This window comes from Staurois parvus, unplaced genomic scaffold, assembly GCF_062004578.1.
Source record: "Staurois parvus isolate SC_StPar_1 unplaced genomic scaffold, SC_StPar_1.0 ptg000170l, whole genome shotgun sequence".
In the NCBI taxonomy this organism is placed as follows: domain Eukaryota; kingdom Metazoa; phylum Chordata; class Amphibia; order Anura; family Ranidae; genus Staurois; species Staurois parvus.
This window is the reverse complement of record NW_028317966.1, coordinates 108,838-127,485: the sequence shown is the minus strand read 5'-3', so window position 1 is coordinate 127,485 and position 18,648 is coordinate 108,838.

The following is an 18,648-nucleotide window of genomic DNA, read 5'->3' as shown; positions in this document are numbered from 1 at the left end:
GGCCTCCTGGATCCATACCCCGTTTCCTGGATGACTTTTCCTCCTGGCTACCCTTCTTCCTCTCCTCTGAGCTACCCACCATCATCCTTGGGGATTTCAACATCCCTGTCAACCTCGACAACCCGGACACATCCCGTCTCCTCCACTTAACCTCCTCCTTTGCACTTGCACAGTGCATACAATCCACCACCCACTCCAACGGTAATATCCTTGATCTTGTCTTCTCTAACTGCTGCGCTCCCCACAACCTCACTAACACCCCCTTCCCTCTCTCCTGATTACCTTCTCTATCTCCTCATCCTCCAATGCTTACCCCTCCAAATGTCACACTACTACCAGCCGTAATCTCCGCAACCTTAACCCTGCCCCCCTCCACTCTGCAGCTGATCAACTCCATGACCGCATCCTCCCCCTGTCCTGCCCCGACTTGGCCATGACTGCCTACAACAACGTGCTGTCAACAGCCCTTGACTCACTAGCGCCTTTAAGTACACGCAACATCAGACCCCGTCCGCTCCAGCCCTGGCAGACTGATCACACCAAAACCCTCAAACGACACAGTCGTGCCCTGGAGCGACTGTGGCGCAAAACAAAATCCCAACAAGCCTTCACCCGCTACAAAACTGCCTTCCGCACCTACACCTCCTCCCTCCACGCAGCCAAACAAGCCTACTTCCTGACCCTCATCAAGACCATCTCCTCCAATCCTCGCCAACTCTTCTCCACCTTCAACTCTCTACTCTCTCCACCCCCACCTCCACCCAGCACCTCACTCACCGCCCTTGAGATTGCCAATCACTTCAAAAACAAGATTGACACAATTGGCAAGGACATCGCCGCAACTCACACGCCCTCTCAACCCGTCCCCTCTCATACAGCTACCCCCTCCTCCCCCTCAACTTAACCCTCCTCCCTCCAACACCGTTCCCCCTCCCTCAGCTACCCCCTCATCACCCCTCTCCCACAGCCCCACCACTGCTCTGACCTCCACTTCCACCCCACCCTACATTCCTCATACTGGAGCTCCCCCAACACTCCACACCTTTGACCTTACTACCATAGAGGAAGTCTCCAAGATCCTCTTTGATGCCCGCCTCACCACCTTCCCCCTCGACCCTATCCCCTCACAACTCCTACGACCTCCCTCCCCCTCCATCCTACGCTCTCTCACCCACATCTTCAATCTCTCCCTCTCCTCAGGCACTTTCCCCTCCCCTCTGAAACATGCACACATCACCCCCATACTTAAAAAGCCCTCCCTGGACCCCAATGACCCGAACATCCTCAGACCCATCTCCCTGCTCCCATTTACATCTAAACTCCTTGAGCGCCTCGTCTACACCCGCCTATGCTCTCACCTCAACGACAACCACCTCCTCGATCCCCTACAGTCTGGCTTCCGTCCCCTACACTCCACCGAAACCGCCTTACTCAAACTCTCCAACGGCCTTCTAACCGCCAAAGCTAATGGCCACTATTCAGTGCTCCTACTCCTTGACCTCTCTGCGGCCTTCGACACAGTTGACCACCCCCTCCTCCTCAAAAAACTACACTCCCTCGGCCTCAGAGATTCTGCTCTCTCCTGGCTCTCATTCTACCTGTCACAACGCTCTTTCAGCGTTACCTATAATGCTACCACCTCCCCCTCACTCCCCCTCTCTGTAGGGGTCCCTCAAGGCTCTGTCCTTGGGCCCCTCCTCTTCCCCATCTACACCTTCTCCCTTGGCCAACTCATACACTCTCACGGCTTCAACTACCACCTCTATGCCAACGACACACAAATCTATCTCTCAACCCCCCACCTCACCCCCTCGGTCTCTGCCTGAATCACACGCCTACTGAGCGACATATCAGATTGGATGTCGCTCCACTTCCTTAAACTGAACCTCTCCAAAACAGAGTTTCTTGTCTTCCCCCCAGCCCGGACCCCACCCCCATTGACTTCTCCGTCACATCCAGCAACGCCAATATCAAACCCGCCCTGCAGGCCAGAGTACTTGGTGTTATTCTGGACTCCAACCTATCCTTCCAGCCCCAAGTCCAATCTTTAACAAACTCATGCAGACTCCACCTCCGCAACATCGCCAAAATACGCGCGTTCCTAACCCCAGAAACCACTAAACAGCTCATCCACTCCCTCATCGTATCACGACTCGACTACTGCAACTCCCTCCTCATTGGCCTGCCTCGCCGCTGGCTATCCCCGCTTCAGTCGATCCTGAATACGGCAGCCAGACTCATTCACCTTTCCAACCGCTCCGTTTCCGCCACCCCCCTCTGCCAATCCCTCCACTGGCTTCCGATTGCGCAACAGATCAAATTGAAAATCCTAACATTGACATACAAAGCCATCCACCATACTGCCCCGAACTACATCACTGACCTAATATCCAAGTACGCACACTCCGCTCCTCACAAGACCTCCTTCTCTCTAGTTTCCTGGTCTCCTCCTCCCATGCCCGCCTCCAGGACTTCTCCAGGGTGTCACCCATCCTCTGGAACTCCCTGCCCCAACCCATCAGATTATCACCTACTCTCCTCTCCTTTAGGCGCACCCTGAAAACCCATCTCTTCAGGGAAGCCTACCCCAACCGCTGCTAACTTGACCGACCTCCTCCACTCTTCCTACCACTCCATCCCCCACAGCTATCTCCTACTGTACCACTATCCCCTCCCTCCTAGATTGTAAGCTCCAAAGAGCAGGGCCCTCAATCCCCTCATGTTTTGCATTGTATTGGTATTGTTCTGTCACATGTTTTGTCCCCCTTTGTAATGTACAGCGCTGAGCGAACTATTGGCGCTTTATAAATACTGTATAATAATAATAATTATATTACTAATATTATGGCATTAAGTTAATACTTGCATAATTAAGCAATTTGGGTTTTATATTACTATAATCAATCTCCATATACAGCAGGTAAAATAAGTATTAAACAAGTCATCATTTTTCTCAGTAAATATATTTCTAAAGGTGCTATTGACATGAAATTTTCACCATGTTGGTAACAACTCATGCAATCCATATATAATGATAAGAAGTTTGCCAGTACTGTATGCAGAAAAACAGCCCCACACAATGATGTTCTCACCTCCAAACTTCACTGTTGGTATGATGTTTTTGGGGTGATGTGCAGTGCCATTTGACCTCCAAACATGATGTGTATTATGGCATCCAAAGCATTAAATTTTGGTCTCATCTGACCAGACTATATTCTCCCAGTATTTCACAGGCTTGCTGTAGCCTCCCTGGCAGTATTCCCGAGTGTAGCTCGGGGTAAAGTTTCAGTACCACAAGCGGTAACCCCGAGCTACACTCAGGCTTACCATGCGGCACTGCTCTACGATCCCGCGGTCACTTACCTTGTCCTACGCTCCCGTGATGTCCCTCCTGCAGTGTCCATGGCAATCAAATCCGGTGGATGCCGGCATCTGTCTTCTGGGTTCCATCCCTTGCGAGCGTCAGGACGTACGGGGGACAGAACAGCGGGAAATTTGAAAATGACAAAAAGTGACATTCACACAAATCACTAAAATCACATAGTAAAACATTACTGTACCAAACCATTTCACATACATTTTGTCCCTAGTGCTTTGTCCTGTGCCCTGCCTTCATTTTTACTGTTCTTTCTACCTGGAAACTGAGAAATGTCCATGGCGTCCAAAAAGCGTCCCTTTAGCTCAAAATCGGTTTTAGACCAGCTAGAGAACAGCGATAGTAAATTAGAACTACTTGAATTGAGTGATGATTCGTGGGGAAATTCGTCATCAGACACTGAAAACGATTTTGCGACTTTGCTCAGTGATGTGCAAACTTGGCGCTATATTTCAAATTTCAGTGTTTTTGGTTTGATTATATTATTGAATTACTATACTCTTACTAGATGCTTACTAGACTCTTGTTTGGACAGATTTCAGTGAGTTATTCCTAAGAATTACAGGCCTACAATATAAAACGCCAAATTTCCATGCAAAATAATGGTACTGCTTTCAGCACCAAAAATCTGAAATAATCATACCGCCAGGGAGGTTAATGTTGTGCAGCAAACTTTAAACAAGCTTCAAAATGCTTTTTCTTTAGCAATAGAGTCTTGTGTGGTGAGCATGCATACAGGCCATCACTTATTGTTTTCTTTGAAACAAGTGTACCTGTTAATTGCAGGCATTTCTGGAGCTCTCCACAAGTGGTCCTTGGTTCTTGGATAACTTTGCTGATAATTATTTTTACTCCTCTGTCAGAAATCTTGCAAGGAGCACCTGGTCCAGGCCAGTTTATGGTGAAATGATGTCCTTTCCACTTCCAGATTATGGCCCCAACAGTTCTCTCTGGAACTTTCAGAAGTTTAGAAATCCTTCTGTAACCAATGACATCAATATGTTTTGCAACAATAAGGTTTCAAAGGTCTTGACAGTGCTCTTTGCTTTTACCCATCATGAGATGACACCTTGGTAAACAGACACCTTTTTATATCAGTTGAGAATGAACCAGCTGATATTAATTTGTACTGACAAGGGGCAGGTTTGTTTTTTAATTACTATTAGATTTCTGAACGTATTTGTTTTGGTTTCTTTGTATGCATGAATTGCATGGGTTGTTACTAACATGTGGTGAACATTTCATGTTAATAGCACCTTTAGAAATATATTTTCTGAGAAAAATGTTGACGAGTTCACTACGTATTTTACTCGCCACACATACTGTATATATTTTATCTGTATTAATTGTTTTTGTAATAATTAATACATATTAGTACATATGGTGGATATTACGTTTTCAACATTATAAATAGTTAGTTTGAGTCCATTATTTTACAACATCTGTATGCTACAGAAGCAGTTAGATAATTGAGAAATCTCAGTACAAATAACCTCAACAAATGTCTGTAAGATGTATAGGTAGAATTTTTTTTCTTTCTCCAGAATCACTTAGGTAATACATTATTTTCAGTGGCACTAGTCCCAGTCTGTCTAACCAGTTCTGTCAAAAGAGCTCTTACCTCTTAAATTTGCAGGTTTTTTACAAGCTAGCATTAAAGGTCAACTCTTGACATAATACAGGAGGTGTTAGAAAAAAATCCCAAATTATTCCTAATCCTACACTGCCCCCTTCAGGTAATTAGGAAAGAAAATGACATCTAGTGTGAAGTCATAATTAGGTGAGATAAGCTGTGCCCGCCTAGGTTTTTTTGGGTGATAAAAGTTAGAGAACGGAAAGACACGGGACAAGACAGGAGAGAAGAAAACAACAGACGGTCACAAACACACACAAGCTGGCCAGGAGCTGACATCACTGAAACCATAGAATATATTAGTAACATATAACTTTCATTTTTCTTAATGCAGTTTGTACTCCCCTTATATGTCCAGCTAAACTGTTTAGTCTGATATAAGTTATAGTTAGCAATAATTTTAACTGCAGTATAAATTAATTTCATTTCAACTCTGGGGGGAAGATTATCTTTTAAATATTCCCGAAGCTAATTTCAGCTTTTTAGTCAATGGTTTGGCTGGGTATATATGACAAAGTGGACAACTTAGTGGAACATTTGTTCTTGACCTCAGATACAGTAGATTCTCAGCTTATTGGATTGGCCCATGTATGGTATTCTAAATCAATTCATACAAAGCTACTCACTGAGCTTTGAATATCTGGTTGTAGAGAGATCACATTTGATTTGCATAGCCATTGCTATTTGCTGCTGAGGTACTGAGAGTTTTCCAAAGTTGCATTTCTAGACAGTTTGATTCTATTTCATTAATATTAGAAAATAATTGCTGGTTCAAATTTATAACCATTATTTTTGATTAGATCATTGTACTGCTATTCTGATTTGTTTATTATTTATAATTTCTTATTATTTTCATTACCATTTTCCACTGACTTTTATTATAAATATATATCTTTTCACATTATTTTTTATTTCATCTTCAAATTAGCACAAATAAAGAATTTGGATTATCAGATTTATAAAAATTAGTGGTGAATCTCCTTAATTCCAGATCCAAGCCTGTTTTCATAAATTATATACAGATTATTTTCTCAGAGCTAACGTTCTGACATATTTTGGAGGTCCCAGTGAGATTTACCTACATTTGAAACAAATAGAAAAAGATAATTGTGCAAGTATATATATTTCATTGTAATTTTTTTGGTATTGAAAGTGCAATTGTCAGTTACTTTTACAGAAAATGTCTGATCTCAAAAGCATTTCTAGTAAAGCCACTCAATCTGGTGCAGAATCTGAAGCTATTATGAGTCAGAGAGAGGCTAGAGATTCGATGAAATTTCAGGTGATATCTTTCGTGAAAGATAAATTGGACATTAAGAAGGACAATGATTGGGTAACTGAAATGCAGAGAAGGATTGCAGCATACGCAAATGATATCTGGTCTGCTGAATCACGTGTTGCTGGATATCTGTATAAAATAGCTGATGCTAAAACAAAGAAAGCAAAAGAAACATGGCTGTTTACATCTTGGCCAAAATTAGAATCTATCTAATTTTTGAATTGTCAGAACAATTAAATAAAGCAAAATTGGAAACCAAGCAAGAGGCTGATAATGTTAAACAATTTTTCAAGAAGCACTCCAGGAGATACAAATATTTCTGGTGAGATGGAACATTAGTCAGCTAAAATGTTGAATTTTAAGAAAAAAGATTTCCAAAATATAGAGGTGATCAATTCTCTAAAAAAGAATACAGAGCAAATCTCTGATGAATTGTCTGATTGTAAAGGGATAAAATCAACTTTAGAATGAGAATGTGAAAAATTAAGCATTGGAGTCAAACTCCAGCAGCACAAGGGTTAAACCATCTACTTGGCAGAGAACAAATGCCATTGAAACCTTTAGCAGCTCACACCCAGACCATTCTGTGAAGCCTAAAATTGTAAACCCATCAAAAACTGAGGCATCAGAATCTGAGAGTAACTACAGTGAAGTTTCACATGAAGATGAAATGCCTTCCAGTTGTGAACGATATCTTCCTAAATTAAAACCCATATCATGTAATAAACACCACAAAAGTGAGAGAAAATCCCAGAAGTCTGTGTATGATACCACCAAAGTGACAAAATTCTTAAAAGAAACTGCATATCTTTACTAAGAAAGGATTGCCTTCTATAAAAGGATTGCCTTCTATAATTGATCACATAGACTCCTATGATGAGGCGATGATAACCCAAACTTTGAATTATGACACACAGAAAATTTAATTTGTCCCATCGATGTTTGAGCCAAAGCACAGGTATTTTTTTACTTCCCTGAGAGATACGTGTGTAATCAGATGGTCAGAAGTGGTATCAGAAATAAAAACATAATTGGTCCCTACTGGTCAGCTATTGCTGCTAAATGAGCCATTTTGACTTTAAAATGTCGTCCAAATCAAAGACCGAGAGTTTTTATCAGTTCTCAGGAATGCCTATAGCAGGGGTCGGCAAGCCCCGCCACACGTGCCAGACATGGCACATGGCTGCATTATCGTTGGCACGTGAAGGCAGCCTGGGACACCCTGCACATTGGAAAAACCAGCTGGCCAGTGCTTGCTGCAGACTATACAGGAGAGACAGGAGAATGCCCCACTAGTGAATTCCCGCCTCTGTTCCCACCCACCTCCACCTCCACCTTTGTTCCCACCCACCCCCACCTCCATTCCCACCCACCTCCGCCTCTATTCCTGTCCACCTCATTTGGCTTGCCCTCATTTGGCCAACATTAGCTGGTACTAGCCAGACCTAAGGTATGCTGTCCACCCCCCCACCCACCCCCCTACCCTCTGTACAGTGCTCTACTGACTCTAATCCTCCAACCCCAGTCCTCTGCCCCCTGTACAGTGCCCTATTGATCCCAGTCCACTGCCCCGCTGACTACAGTCCACTGCCCTGCTGACCCAAGTCCTCTGCCATGCTGACCCCTGTACACTGCCCCACTGGCCAGTGCTCCCCTGACCCCTGTACAGTACCCCACTGACCCCAGTCCAATGCCCTGCTGACCCCTGTACTCTGCCCTGCTGACTCCAGTCCACTGCCCCACTGACCCATGTACCCTGCCCTGCTGACTCCAGTCCACTGCCCCCCTGACCCCTGTACAGTGCCCTGCTGACCCCTGTACTCTGCATTGCTGACCGCTGTATATTGCCCCACTGGTCAATGCCCCCATGACCCCTGTACAGTACCCTGCTGACCCCAGTCTTCTAACCCTAGTCCTCTGCCCCACTGGCCAGTGCCCCCCAGACCCCTGTACAGTGCCCCGCTGACCCCAGTCCACTGCTCTGCTGACCCCAGTCCATTGTCCCGCTGACCCCTGTACTCTGCCACGCAGACTCCAGTCCACTGCCCCCATCCTCCGCCCTGCTTATTCCAGTCCACTGCACTGCTAAACCATATTAGCTATTGGGAACTACTAATTTACAGTAATTTGAGTGATCTGAGGTTTGATAGTGCGGGGACTGGGGTGATATGAGGTGTGAAGGTTCATTAATTGGAGTGATCTAAGGTATGAAAGTGCAAGCATTAGGACTTATTTAGGATCTGAAGGGGCAGAAATTGGGGTGGTCTGCAGTGTGAAGATGCAGGATTTGGGGTGATCTGAAGTTTGAAGATGCAAAGATTGGCCTAATCTGAGGTGTGAAAGTGCAGGAATTGGGAAGATCTAAGGCGTGAAGGTACAGGAATTGGGGTGATCCGAGGTGTGAAGGTGCAGGAATTGGGATGATCTGAGGCATGAAGGTGCAGGAATTGAGGTGATCTGAGGGGTGAAGGTGCAGAAATTGGGATGATCTGAGATGTGTAAGTGCAGGAATTGGGGCTGAACTGAGGTATGAATGTGCAAGAACTGGGGTGATCTGAGGGGTGAAGGTGCAGGAATTGGGGTGATCTGAGGTGTGAAGGTATAGGAACTGGAAGGATCTAAGGCATGAAGGTACAGAAATTGGGATAATCTGAAGTGTGAAGGTGCAGGAATTGGCCTGATCTCAGGTATGAAGGTTCAGTAATTGGGGTGAACTGAGGTGTGAAGGTGCAAGCATTAGGGCTTATTTAAGATCTGAAGGTGCAGGAGTCAGAGTAATCTTCAGTGTAAAGATTTAGGAATAGAGATGATCTGAAATGGGAAGGTGCAGGAATTGGCCTGATATGAGGTGTGGAGGTGCAGAGATTGGGGAGACCTGAGGCATGAAGGTGCAGGAATTGGGGTGATCTGAAGTGTGAAGGTGCAGGATTTTTGGATGATCTGAGGGGTTTAGGTGCAAAGCTCAATATTTCTTTCTTTATTTTCTATTATTCAAGTTATTTACAGCATTTACTATTCAGAGATTTATTTTTCATGATTTAAAGTGTAAAGTTGACATTTTTTGTGTAGCTGGCACACTCAATTTCTTTGAAAAAAAGATTTTGGCACACTGTGCTCAAAATGTTGCCTACCCCTGGTCTATAGCCTGGCTGAAAAAGATCCTGATTATAACAGCCCTGAATTTGTATAATTGTTTTATGATGCTTTGCCAAATAAAATAAAAACGATCTTGGCTCGGGATTACAATCCCAGAAAAACTCTAGATGTGATACTGACAGAGACTACCACCCTCTAAGCTGTTTTACAGCATAATGAAGAATCACAGGGCAGTAGATTTAAAAAGCCCACAGAAAAAAATAGCTGATACTCAGATTAAAAGGGATCCCATAAAGTTTGAATCCCCAAAAAGGAATTATGCTGAATCATACTCCAGGCTTCTCAGTCAGAATAAGCCTAAACCCAATCCAGATTTTAAGAAGGTCCCAGTCACTAAAAACTCACACAAAAAGCCTCAATTTGCTAAGCAACATTTCCCTAATAACAGGAGAAGCCAGGGAGGTTATTACTGGAATTACAGGTCTAAACAGAAAATGGTCCAATCTGAATCATCATTTTTGAATCAGAAATTTCTGTCAGATCCCAGGCTTCTGATTTCAAAACTCCAAACCCAAATGTTCATCAGAAAAATAGAGGTAATGTATATGTACACATGGACCAAATACAGGGTCAGTTTAGTGCGTTAGGAGAACAAATGGAAAAGATAATGGTATTTGCTAATTTGAGAATTGCTAATACCAAAAATCCTTTTTTAGAGAATTCTATTCCCGTGCAAAATCCTCTTCAATAGAAAGCAGGAATGAACAGTCTAAACACAAAGTAATGCTAATGCCAGTGATGTACCAATAAATAAAAGCAAATTAACCCAAGTGTCTGTATGCCTGAGAAGAATTGAACCTGTCCTATGCCAAAAGGCAAGGTGGGGGCAGAGTGTTTGTGTTTGTGTTTTACAGTTCACAGAATCCTCCACAGTGAAAACATGTGTCTGGCAGTCCAGAGAGCTTGCATGTGAAAAATAAGGGGGATCAGCAGGGGAAACAAAGAACAAAAGATAGTTTCACTTCTCACCCAAGGTATCTCTGTCCATTACAGGAAATTGACAAAAGGTATTACATTGAAGTGGAATTGCATAATAATTTATAAATAATAATGGCTGTATTAGACAGGGATAGCCAAGCAACTATTGTAAATATTTCCAACAAATCCAAGATTTATCTTCAGAAAAGTATAAGCTGAAAAGTTTCACAGCTAAACTTGTGTATCCAGTACAGCTATGAAGGTATTAGTTACAGCTTGGCTACATTTTAAAGTGGGAAATAATATAATCTGTCATCCCACACTTATAGTTGATTTGCCCTATGACTGCCCTATGATGATAATTATTGGTATAGATCTCCTTTAGAGTTTAAACCCTGTTATTGATTTCATCAATAAGGTTATATGGTCACAAGTAAATGTGCCAATTAAATATGCACACTCCCAATCCTATCACAATTGGAGTAACTACCACATGGTTGAGGAAAGACCGGACTCTATTGAGATCCATTTCAGGAATAATCAAATTCCTGATGTTTCCTTCTTATAGGCGACACCTACCTTCACTTTATGTGGACAGGAAGATAACGCCATATGTGTGACCCCTGAAAGAGTAAGAGATGTCTGCCTGGAAGGGGACATACTAACAAATCACCTCCATAGAGAAGATTTTGACTGCTGGGTTCAGTAATCACACACAATTCCTTGAAGGGATTGAAAAGGTGAATGATGATGTGTTCTTTCTCTTAAAAGTCAATGACCTGGTTAGAACTAAAAAGGCTAAACTGGATTTACTCTAGGAAAATAGTTATATTAGTAGAGATCTACTAAAACAAATGGGTAATCCTAAAGTAATTAGGAATCCTAACCCTCATGATATTTGGATCCATGATCTGGATAATGACTCCAAAAGTGATAATATTATTGCTAAATGCATGTTATCCATTTCAATTGGTGGTAAACGGCCACTCATTTATTCCTGGTAATCAATGAGCCACAGTATCATATTTACATTGGCAACAATGTACTGTAGTACATCGCTTTGCCATACACACAGATCTCATAAATTCCACATTGTAGGCCAGATTAAAAGGGGATACATGTAATTTTATAGATGAACATGAAGCCCTTAAATCATCTCAGATACTGCCATATGCAGTAAACATATTAGTAGCACATGATGTCACTATCCCTTCAGGTACTAATAATTTTCTGTTACCTATACAGGTACAAAAGGTACAAAAAATACAAATATGCCTCTCAAATAAGATGCAACAATCAGGAATTTCGGTAAATCCAACACAGATGGTGAATATCCAACCATTGAAAACACTAATAATTATTAATAATGGAACCCAAAATAAAATTTCTTTGCCCAAAAGCACTATAATTGGTTTGGCTTTAGATGTGTTTTAGAGAGATATGAAAAACAAATCAATTCAGGATGTTTCCATTGCCACCGTTCTGTAAGGGATAAAGTGGCAGGCCACACAGACAGATCATGTGAAGGTGTCCGCAGTGGGTTGGACGTATCTCTCAGGGCATCCAAGATACCATTGAAGTCTCCAGCTAGGATAAGCAGGAGGTGCATGAACGGAGTCAATCTACCCATGAGATCATATAGGACCTGCACATTAAATGGATTAGGTACATATACATTTACCAAAACAATTTTAAAGGTGAAAAGATCAGCAACAACCACTATACTGTATATCTGCCTCCCGGGTCAGAAAGCACCTAATGAATAGTACATAGTAGATTGTTCAGCTGAATACCATAGGAAAAAAGGGGGGGATATGTTGGAACTGTTCTGGGCTCACAGAATTGAAATGTCAGGACTAAACTCATCATCACTACATGGGCTTGCTGGAAGCCATATTGTTATTTATATTCTATTTTCATGGTTTCTGAACAAAGGTTCTAACAGCAGACATTCCCAGTTTCTTACAGCATACTTTCCCAGGTTAAAAATTTGGAGGGCCATGGTGGTATCAGACAGCTACAAGTTCACAATTATTTTTTCTATGCATGTCTGCAAAAGAATTCAAAATAAACTTTACATTGCATATGGTGTTATTATTTTACAGGATTATTCCAATCAAAATGTCAATTGTATTACTAATATTATTGCATGAAGTTAATACTTGCATAATTAAGTAATTTGGGTTTTATATTACTATATTTAATCTCCATATACATATACTGTATATCTTTAACAATTAATACATACTGGTACATATGGTGGATATTATGTTTTCAACATTATAAATAATTAGTTATAGTCCATTATAATACAACATCTGTATTCTAAAGAAGATGTTAGATAATCAAATTACCTCAGTGAATGTCTGTAAAATGTATAGGTAGAATTGTTTTTTCTTTCTCCAGAATCACTTAGGCAATACATTATTTTCAGTGACACTGGTCCTAGTCTGTCTAACCAGACAAGCTAGGGTTAAGGGTCAACTCTTGACATAACACAGCAGGTGTTAGAAAAAAATCCCAAATTATTCCTAATCCTACACTTCCCCCTTCAGGTAATTAGGAAAGAACATGACACCTAGTGTGACATCATAATTAGACGAGATAAGCTGTGCCCACCTAGGTTTTTTTGGGGTGATAAAAGTTAGAGAACGGACAGAGAAGGGACAAGACAGCAGACAAGAAAACAACAGATAGACACACACAATCACACACAGAAGCAAGCTGGCCAAGAGCTGACATCACTAATACCATAGAATATATTGGTAATGTATAACTTTAATTTTTCTGCAGGCAGTTTGTACTCACCTTATATGTCCAGCTAAACCGTTTAGTCTGATATCGGTTATCATTAGCGCTGAAATTGATGTGAAATAATTTTAACTGCAGTATAAATTATTTTAATTTCAATTCCCTGGAGGGAATATTCTTTTAAATATTCCTGAAGCTAATTTCAGCTTTTAGTCAATGGTTTGACAAAGTGGAGAATTTAGTGAAACATTTGTTCTTGACCTCAGATAGGTTCTGAGCTTATTGGATTGGCCTGTGTATGGTATTCTAAGTCAATTCATGCCAAGGTACTCACTGAGCTTTGAGTATCTAGTTGTAGAGAGATCACGTGGTCAATTTATATAGCCATTGCTATTTGCTGCTGAGTTACTGAGAGTTTCCTTGTACAGCATTTCTAGTCAGTTTGATTCTAATTCATTAATATTAGAAAACAATTGCTGGTTCGAATTTCTTACCATTATTTTTGATAAGATCTTTGTACTGCTATTTTAATTTGTTTATTATTTATCATCACGTATTATATTTCATTATCATTTTGCAAGGATTTTTTTTTGGAATAAATATATATTTTGCACATTATTGCTTTTTATTTCATCTTCAAATTAGAGCAAATAAAGAATTTGGATTGTCAGTTGATTTATGAAAATTAGAACGGAATCTCATTAATTCCAGACCCCCGCCTGTTTTAATAAATTATATACTGATTATTTTCTCAGAGCTAAGGTTCTCACACCCAGAGTCTTGTTCAGGACCTCTTATCAACTATTACCGCCCTATTGCAAGAACTGTTGCCCTTGATTCCCATACAGAGTTTTGAGCTTGATTGAGTACACAGGGCTTTTACCAGCTGCAAGCGAGAACCCCCCAGGGATATCATTGTGAAACTACACTAGGAACAACTGTTATCTGCTGCATCTAAGAATGGCTCTCTTACATTTGTAGGCTATACTTATCAGTTGTTCACAACTTGGCTACCCTTACCATTTCCAAGCTTAGAGCCATGAGGCTCCAAATTCACATTTTGACACAACATCATACTTCATATTAGTGGGGCTTTCCTTTTGCTCTTCATTTTTCCTACCAGGGGTTCAATTATATCTGCCGCGCCCCTCAAAAAGTTCTATGCCACCTTACAAGGCTTGAAACTGACATTTTCTACTTCACCTCCAAAGGGTCAGCACAGAAATAGGACACAGCTTCTTTTGATTACGAATGGCAAGGCCCCCAAAAACGTGGTCACTTTGCATCCCCAACCCTCAATGCATCTGAACCTGTGGATTTACATCAGACCACCAACAATTTGAAGCTCATTTCCGCCTTGAACTGACCCTTAGATAGATAAGTTTACTAACTTATATCTATTCTGTAGATACAGGTTGTATATCTCTGCTGTGTTTTGTGTCTGTAATAGTTTTTTTCATTATAATTAATGCTCATTTAATGGTACATGGTTTATGGTAATTCTTTTTCTGAAACATTTGCTCAAAGCTTTTAGTTAAGCAGTTTTTGGGCTTGTGCCCATTATCACTATATTGAATTTGTTCTATAGCCAATGTTGCCTGTGTGGTGACAAGTGTGTGTATTGCTACAAGTTTAAGGGGGGCTACAGCACATGGACATCTAAGCCACCGCTGGTGGCGAACACATTATTATTGCGGTCAGTACCTTTACTTGTTTATTTTACCTCTACTTGGAAATAAAGCCTTTTTATGCAGTATCACGCTATGTGATGTCCCTTATTGCTCTCTATGAGCGTCACCCTTTTAGTACCAAGCTTAAGGAGGGACTCCAGAAGTTACCAAGCTTAAGGAGGGACCCCAAATGAATCAAGCTTAAGGAGGGACCCCAGAAGTGAACCAGGGAATCTGGCCAGGATGGATGTCTAGCGAGAGCGCAGCCTAACCTGAGACCAAAGGACCCTGATGTACCTGATGAGAGAGGAATTTTCTTTTCATGCGTATATTGAACGCACTTCTGGTGAGTGTGTATTTCACTTATTTCCTGTTCACCTGTGGATTAACTATCACTCTTGGAAAAGGAGACAAGACAGAATTTGTATATCACACTCCTTGTGTGACTTTGGGACGTTTAATTAATCTTAATATTAATCTAAAAATTAATATCACTTGTACACTTTCAGATATTGATTTGATATTGATATAGCATTACTGGCACTATTAGAGCTGCACCTTTTTCTCTATATACTATCTTGGAAGGTTATGTTGGTTACCTTTTTAGGTGTTCTAGCAGCTTACATTTAAAAAAAACTTTTCACTACAGTGGGCACTCGCTATACAAACCTATATTTATTTCTACAAGTTGTTAGGTTGATCATACCTATGTTATAGATTCTATTTTTATCTTACATTTTACCTAATGGAAATGCCTTCTTTGCCTCCAGCCATCTTTCTAGGGAAATTATTGTATTACCTCTAATCATATGATCAACAAATAGTTATTTGCTCTGATGTCCTGTTCTTTCACGTGTTCAGTTACCTCCTATAGATCCCTGGAGCTTGTCACTATGGCCCTATCAATGGTAATACCATCTGTCCCTCCACACATGCTAGCTAGGACCTATTGCTATGTTCTGGCCAACAACATGGCAAGGCTATTAAATGAGTAAAATGTCACTTTTAACATAATTCCTTTATGCAAGTTCTGGGTGTCCATAGTAGACTGTATAAATTTACAAGTTTCTTTTTCTTGTTCTACTGATGTAGTCTTTGTTCTTTTTGGAGGACAGACACTATACCCCCACCCAGCTTCGATCTCTGGTATTCACAACAAGGGAAACTCATAACATACCTAAAACATAGAATCCTGCTTCTGGGTTTGTTATTTATCTACCCAGTTCCTAAAAAAGGTATGATAGTTATACCTTGAAATTCCCTGTTTTTTTGTTTACCTTGCCCTTTTACCCTCCCTTGCTGCTCACAGTCTCCATTGTAATTTTTGACATCACCTTATCTTGCCTGCGTCAATATGACACCTTTGAATGTACTCACGCTTATTGTCGAAGGGCTAAATTCCCCTAATAAGAGAATCAAGACGTTCAAATTATTCACCTCACTTATGGCTGATATAGTCTGTCTCCAATAACTGCACTGTTTGGTTCTACCCCTACATTTTTCCACTGACTAAAGCGCCACTAAATGAACACCATGATGAAGACTTAACCAGAAAAAGGGGAGGGTGGGTGGGAGTCACATCCCTGTCCTGAGGAAGCTGAGGTAGAGTTGATGGGCAGTGCTCTTAAATAGGCACAAAAGCATGGGCTATCAGCCCAATTTTTTGACCAATGGAGGCTTGTTGCTAAGGGAGAAATACACCGCTCACCTATAGCAACCCTGCAATAGAGAGAGAGGGAGAGAGCAAGCCATGGCCCTTTTTACTATCCCATGGGGTCCTGCTGAGTCCTAAGGACCCCTACATGTAATTGCACAAAGGAGCAAAATTATACAACAAAATAAGATAATATTAACACAACACACAAAATAATTAAATTCAACAAATTGTATTGGCTTATTTTATTGACCATGGGGTCATTCAAGGGGTAACATTAAATATATAAGTACTGAATACCATATTAAATTATAAATTAGGTCATCCTGGCTAAAACCAAAACATCAAATATAAATACAGTCACATTGTCCATCCAGATATACTGGATGACTAGGCCTCACTAAAACCATGGTCAATAAATCATATTTTGCAAACAAACATTGAAAATATCCAAGCCCATTTCTGACAGGTGTACAAGGTCCTTCCAAAAAAGGCCTGATACAAAAGAAAACCTTCTAATTCTATGTTACAGTAGGACAACCCTGCAGCTGAGACTAGAAAGTTGTAAACTGTGCAATTAAGGCATCTCTGAATATATTCAATATAAAAAAGCTTACCTGCAGGGGACCACAACAATCTAGGAATCATCTCAGAAAAAACAAGAATCACCTGAGGAAACAACAATTTTAAAGAGTAAAAGGTTTTTTTCATTTCACACAGAAGGTCCCATGTCTTAATCTTACCTAAATTGTTTGCACTAGCAATAAAAAATCAGAATATGAGGCTTTGGCCAAACACCCCATAAATAAATAAGTTGGTATGTAAGATTCTTCCAGCAGAGACTCCTGACACCCCACGAAAGAACCTAAAAGTTGTTATTGTCCAAACATAAGTTAGTAGAATAATTCCTCGATACGGCCCACTTCATAGCCCAAAAATTGAACATATGACCCACTATCCAAATAATGTATTTAGGTGAACCTAAAAAATAATTAATTAATAAATCAGGGTGAACTCTTTAGGGAGAAACCCAAACAGCTAGCAGTGGTGGCTGCTCCTTTCTGGAATGAATGAGAAGAAAACTGAAAACCATAAAGTTTAAGTTTTATAAGACAGGAAGAAAGGACAGCTGAAAATTGAAATATAGTTAACATGGATAGGTCAGCATGTATAAAGTATGAACCAGCAAACATAGGTTGTATAGCAATAATTCTGATGAAGGTAATACTGGGCAAATGCCTACATTCAGAGAATTGTCAACACATCTCAAAACACAACAAAGATCATGGTTATGATGTTATGTGGCAGGAGGTGTAGAATAGAATGTATAGTTCATGCTGCAGTATATATTTGTGCTTACAATAACAGCCGTAATTAAAGCTTTTTACTTTTTGAATCAATAAAGGACAATATATTTTGCAACACAATTGCACTTAATTGCCTGTAAAGTCCCAAAACAAAGAGGGGTTCTCTTTTCTGTATCTAATTGAAGGGATGTTGGCATGATTTAGAACATTCCATTTATTTTATTAATTCTTTAAACTTATATCCCTCTCCTGGAGCTCTGTGGGCTTCGGCACTGACAGTATGTACAGTACATATACTGTAAATAAGTGTATGTACTTCGCTGATATTGCTGAAGACATTGTATAGTTGTAAACTATTGCTTGTTCTTCACCACACACAGTTGCTCAGGTTCATGTTTATTGTTTATTTATATTTTTGTTCTGTTAAACAGACTGGAGTTATTGCTTATGTATAGGTCTTAGAAACAGGGTTTTGGTTTTCCAGTACCCTGTCTCTAAAAACTTAGAAGGGGCTATCCTCATACCTAAATATTTTTTACCCTAATGCAAGGAATGCATTAAGATAAAACATGTTTAGGCTTTAAAAAACACTTTAATGAATATATCATTGCAGTGTATTTGAAAAGTGTTGCATTTTAGAACTAGCTGAATTTGTCACATTCATTGGAAGCAGCTGTAAAATTGTTTAATTTTTTTTATTAATTTGGCACAAGACATCCACAAACAACAATAATGCCAAAAATGTGTTGCACTGTCTATAATAAATCAACCCTTAGAAACCTTAAAGTGGAGCTCCACCCAAAAGGGGAAGTTCTGCTTTAAGCCTTTGTCCCCGCTCCCCATTAAGTATTGGCACCTTTGGGGAGTGTGGCGGGAGCGGGTACCCGAATTTGACAGGCACCCA